This window comes from Elephas maximus, chromosome 26 (assembly GCF_024166365.1).
Source record: "Elephas maximus indicus isolate mEleMax1 chromosome 26, mEleMax1 primary haplotype, whole genome shotgun sequence".
Lineage (NCBI taxonomy): Eukaryota > Metazoa > Chordata > Mammalia > Proboscidea > Elephantidae > Elephas > Elephas maximus.
In genome coordinates this window covers 29,846,914-29,852,945 of record NC_064844.1, presented here as the reverse complement: position 1 = coordinate 29,852,945, position 6,032 = coordinate 29,846,914, and the positions used below count along the sequence as shown (strand labels likewise).

Sequence of the window (6,032 nt, the reverse complement as noted above, 5' to 3'; positions counted from 1 at the left end):
ACTCACTTGTACCTTTAATCATTATATAGTGTCCTTCCTTATCCTTTGTGGTGGATTTAACTTTAAAGTCTATTTTGTTGGAAGTTAATACTGCCTCTCCTGCTCTTTTTGATTGTTGTTTGCTTGATAATTTTTTTTTCCATCCTTTGAGTTTTAGTTTGTGTCTCTAAGTCTCCGGTGTGTCTCTTTTAGGCAGCATGTAGATCGATCATTTTTTTCTATCCATTCTGCCACTGTCTGTCACTTTATTGGTGCCTGTAGTCCATTTACATTCAGCATAATTATGGATAGGTATGAACTTAGTACTATCATTTCGATGTCTTTTTTTGTGTGTTGTTGACAGTTTCTTTTTCCCACTTAATTTTTTGTTCTGAGTAGTTTGTCTTTGTATGTTGTCTTTTCCTCATATTTGTTGTTGTTGATTTTATTTCTGCTGAGCCTCTATTTTTTTCTTGTATTTTATTTTGATGTTTAGGATAGTTTGTCTACTTTGTTGTTACCTTAATATTTACCACTATTTTTCTAAACTTAAACCTAACTTTTATTTCTTTGTATCTGCTTGTCTTTCTCTCCATGTGAAAGATCTATGACTACATTTCTTAGTCTCTCATTACTATTTTAATGTTGTCTTCTTTTACAGAATAACATTGCTGTTTCCCTGTTTTGAGCATTTTTTCATCTTTATTTTTGTGATTTCCCTGTCTAGGTTGACATCTGATTGCTCTGCCCAGTGTTCTAGTCTTGTGTTGATCCTGATTTAAAAATATAGAACACTTCACGAATTTGTGTGTCATCCTTGCACAGGGGCCATGCTAATCTTCTCCGTATCATTCCAATTTTAGTACACGTGCTGCTGAAGCGAGCACTTAATTTCACTTTTGATTTCTTCTGTGACCCTGTAAGTTTTTATTAAGTTTCCATGCATTTATTCTTTTTTCCTTATTTATCCTGTTGTATGAATACTGTTTTGGTCAGAGAAAATGCTTTGTATTATTTCAATCCTTTTAAATTTGTTGAGCTTGTTTTGTATCTTAATATATGGTTTATTCTGAATAATGATCTGTCCGTGCTGGGGAAGAATGTGTATTGTTCTGATGTTGTGTGAAGTTTTCTACATATGTCTGGTAGGTAGAATTGGCTTATGTTTTTATTTAAGTTCTCCTTAGTGATCTTTGTAGGTATCCTGTCTATAGTTGAAAGCGGTTTGACGTTCCCTACTATGATTGTGGAGTTTTCTATTTCTCATTTCATATTGGTCAGTATTTCATGTGTTTTGATGCATTGCTGTTAGGGATGTGTATATTTATAATTGTTATGATTTCTTGTTGGATTGACCCTTTTATTATTATGTAATGTTCCTTTTTATCTCTTGTAATATATTTTTATTTAAAGTATATTTTATGTGATATCAGTATGGACGTTCCTGCTTTTTTTGCTTACTAGTTGCATGGAAATTTTTCTCCATCCTTTTATTTTCAGGCTGTTTGTGTCCTTATGTCTAAGGTGTGTTTCTTGTAGACAGCAAAATGGTGAATTGTGTTTTTTTTTTTTTTTTTTTAATGCATTCTTCCATGATCTGCCTTTGGCATAGGTCATTTAGACCATTTACATTTAAGGTTTTACTGAAAATGAAGTGTCTATCTTACTCATTTTACTATTGCTTTTTTGAGTGTTTCATATCATCTTTTTTAGTTGTTACCACATTTTTTTTACCACATAAATTACATAAGTTACATCACACAACTTACGATTACAATAGCTTTTAGCATATAAACAATTGTTAATGCAAAACCTTAATATAATAAATCTATTCCTGAAATGTTCCTTCCTCCCTCTTTTCTGTTGATGTGTCTCCATTAATATCAACATCAACCTATATTTGATAATTTTCCTTTGAACTTATTTCTTAATGCTGTTGCCTTTCCATTTGGAGCACTCCCTTCAGTGCTACTTGTAAAGCTGGTCTGGTAGTGGCAAATTCCTGAGCTTCTATTTGAGAGTGTCTTTGTTTCACCCTCATTTTTGAATGACAGCTTTGCTGGGTAAAGAGTTCTTCATTGGTAATTATTTTCTTCCAGTATTTTATATATGTCACTCCTTGTTATGTTATATTGCATTTTTCTCTTTCTATTTTCAGAATTCTCTCATTGTCTTTGGTTTTCAAGAATTTTATTAGAATGTGTTATGGAGTTTATCTTTTTGTACCTTCTGATTTGGGTTCATATAACTTCCTGTATTTGCAGGCTTGGTTCTCTGTTCAGGTCTGGAGAATGCTGTCTGATTTCTCTTGGAAAATTGTTTCTGCGTGTTTATTGTTTTCGTTGTGCTCTGGGATTCCAATAATTCAAACGTTAGATTTCTTAATTGAACCCCACATTTCTTTTTGGGTTTGTTCACTTTTCATTGTTCTTTTCTCTTGTTTCTTTTGAGATGATAAGTTCAGTTATTTTCTTTCTAATTCACTTATTCTATCTTCTGTAAGTTCGACTCTGTTGTTGAGTGTTTCTCTTGCTTTTTCTAATGCAGATTTTTCATTCTTCAGTTACAGTAGTTCTTTTTGTTTTGTTTTCAAATTCCTTGTTGAGTTTGTCAGTTTTTCTTTCCTCCATTTGTATCCTGAACTACACCAGTTTGTTTTCTGTGTGCATTTTGTTTTCTTTAAACATATTTAGGACTGTAGTCTGAAAATTATCAATTCTTTGCATTATTCTGGCTTCCACAGGAGAAATTTTTTCTTCTTCATGTTTTGCTTTTGATCTTTTCTCTTTTGTGATTTCATGTGTTTTACTAGCTTCTGTTGAACTTGAGCCATTTTGTTAACTGCCACCCAAAAGGCCCATGCCCACACCCACCAGCCACTCCACAAGAGAAAGTATAGCAGACTGCCTTAGCAATAAACCAGCAGCAGCAGCCTTGGTATCTTCTCCTGAGAAACACTAGATGACATTCTTCCTTATTATTTTTTTTTTCTGTGCTGTTTCAGGAGTTCTGTATGTTGTTCTCTGGAATTCATTGTGCATATGCAAGAGGAGGTATCGTTGTTCAGAGATGTTTCCATGAGGAGTGTGGCTTTCCTGTGGTGACCATGTGGGACTCTCTGTGTCTTTCCTTCACTGGCATCCTTGCACAGACACTCCCATGGTGTCCCACTATGTGCTGTTTCTTTTGTTCCTGTCAATCTGAAATATTCCCCCAGCCCTGATGCCCTTGAAATTCTTCCTGATCCTAGTGCCCATCATTCTCAGGTGTCAGTAAGATTCAATGGTACTCACGTGCAGTGCCAAGGTCTGCCTTCCATCCCTCCCAATTATATAGCCTGAAAACTTCACAGCCAATTTGTGCTACCTTAAAAAAAATTGGGCTAGAGCTTCTTCAGAGTATCTCCTTTTCAGTGCTCCATTACTGGAGTGTTAACCCATCCCCATCCAAAAATGGCTGAGGTGGGCGAATGCTCCTGATGTTAGTGGGTAGGATCTCCCAGTTTTTCAGCTGATCACATTCCTCCTGTCCCCTACTTCTGAACTCACCCCAGCTCTCAAATACCTCAGCTGTTGTCTGGAGTTCTGAGATCTCAGTGCATGCTTGTTTTTATTCATTGTTCAGTGAATTAGTTGCTGGTAGAATAAATGGGAGCATCTGCTCACTTTGCCAACTTGCCCCACCTTGCCCCACCTGACTCTCGAAGTCACCTACCTACTGCCAGCCTGAAGACATATAAGGAGATGTAGAGTATTTGGTTTTTAGGAGCATGGCCTTTGACTGTAGTGTAATGACATACTGTAGAGACATTATGTATAATATTCAACAACAGAGTCAGTGCAAACCAACAACCCATCACTGTTGAGTCAATTCCAATTCACAGCAACCCTATACGACAGAATAGAACTGCCCCATAGTGTTTTCAAGAAGTGGCTGGTGGATATGAACTGGCAATTTCTTGGCTAGCAGCCAAATGCTTAACCACTGCACCACCAGGGCTCCAGAACCAGTGCAGACAACCAAAATTCCAACTGTACCTCCAATGATCACACCCATTCTCCATACCTCATTTATCTCACCTGTATTTAAAAAAAAAAAAAGCTTATTCATAATGCTATATGAGACACTACACATAAAGTTCTTAGCAAACTATGTAGGGCATAGAAAATATTAACAAGATATTTTGGGTATCTGCCAAATGTATGGTCTTTCCCATCATACGTAATTATGCACCCCTGTAGAGTATCAAGGGAACACTGTTGGCGTAGTGGTTAAGTGTTATGGCTGTTAACCAAGAGTTTGGCAGTTCGAATCTGCCAGGTGCTCCTTAGAAGCTCTATGGGGCAGTTCTACCCTGTCCTATAGGATTACTATGAGTTGGAATCGACTTGATGGCAGTGTGTTTGGTTTTATTTGGTTTGGTAGAATATCAAATACCAATCACTGAACCCAAAAGAATATTTCAACTTGAAGAGAATAAAAGGTGTATATGTAATGCTAAAGACTGCCTCATGAATATTAAACTAATGCTTGAACCAGTATATTCAGCGTTAGCTATTGCTGCATGAGCTGTAATTCTTACATTTTCAACCTTTTTGCACATAAATAAAGCTGATAATTCTTTTCTTGATAGAAAGGAGTGCATTTAACTTGCCTGCAAATATAAAATCATTGTTCAGTTGTGTCCAGTTTATGGAGAACTCAATTCACAGATTCTTTTATACCTCTGCTTTCATTCTTCAGGTGGCTGGTCTTATGGATAATGTATCAAACATCATGCAGTCCTGTATTTGCTAGATGGCTTGGTTCACCAACAATTCAAATTAAGGTGATGCAGCCTTAGAGTTAAGAGAATGAATTGATTTGACAGTGCCCTATTAAATCAATGTAGGCTACCATAAAATAGCTGTAAAAGGAATGTCAGTACTTTATGTCTCTTAGAATTCTATGACTAGTGTCTCTTGAGAAAATTGCAGTTTCCTCTAGATCAATATATAAAGCTGTGTGGTATTCCAATTTTTTTTTTTACCCCCATCACTTTCAACTTATAGGCTCAGCGTTGCCTTCAGCTAAAATCCAACAGAATATCAAAATTCGCCTATCTGGGATTCTCAAGGAATGCACTTTCTGTGTAACTGAGGGATTTCATTCTGGTCTATTTTATTTTAGCAGGCTTTCCATGAAACTTTTCTGAATTATCCTGCTTACCATCTGTCTTAGTCATCTAGTGCTGCTATAACTGAAATACCACAAGTGAATGGCTTTAACAAAGAGAAGTTTATTCTCTCACAGTTCTGTAGGCTAGAAGTCCGAATTCAGGGCCCTGGCTCCAGGGGAGGGCTCTCTCTGTCGGCTCTGCAGAAAGATTCTTGTTGTCAGTCTTTCCTTGATCTGTGGGCGTCTCAGTGCAAGAACCTCAGGTCCAAAGGACGGGCTTTGCTCCCGGCACTGCTTTCTTGGTGGTATGAGGTTCCCAACTCTCTGCTAGCTTCCCTTTCTTTTTATCTCCTGAGACATAAAAGGTGGTGGAGGCCACACCCTAGGGAAACTCCCTTTACATTTGATCAGGGATGTGACCTGGTAAGGGTGTTACAATCCCAACCTAATCCTCTTTAACATAAAATTACAATCACATAATGGAGGACAACCACAGAATACTGGGAATCATGGCCTAACCAAGTTAATACACACATTTTTTGGAGAACATAATTCAATCCATGACACCTTCCTACATAAATGACTGTACTAAATTTAGGAAATTTAGGAGTCTCTGGGTGGCACAAACAGTTAAGGGCTTGAATGTTTAACAAAAGGTTAGTGGTTTGAACCCATCCACAGACACCTTGGGAGAATGACTTAGCAATCTGCTTCTGAAAAATCCTATGGAGCAGTTCTACTCTACACACATGGGGTTGTCCTGAGTCAGAATCCACTCAATAGCAATGGTTTGTTTTGTTTGTTTGTTTTAAACCGTAGATTTAGCTGGGATTAGAGATTTCAATAACGTAGGCTGAAAACACAAACGTCAACAAGGTCCAGACAGGTAATGTCCA

General features: G+C 37.1%; 1 non-coding gene across 1 annotated transcript; it reads right to left on the bottom strand.

The window, feature by feature from the left end:
* Positions 1 to 759: 759 nt before the first annotated feature.
* On the bottom strand, positions 760 to 866 carry LOC126068213 (U6 spliceosomal RNA). The gene has a single exon (XR_007515581.1). It is a non-coding gene; the product is annotated as a U6 spliceosomal RNA (small nuclear RNA).
* Positions 867 to 6,032: the final 5,166 nt, after the last annotated feature.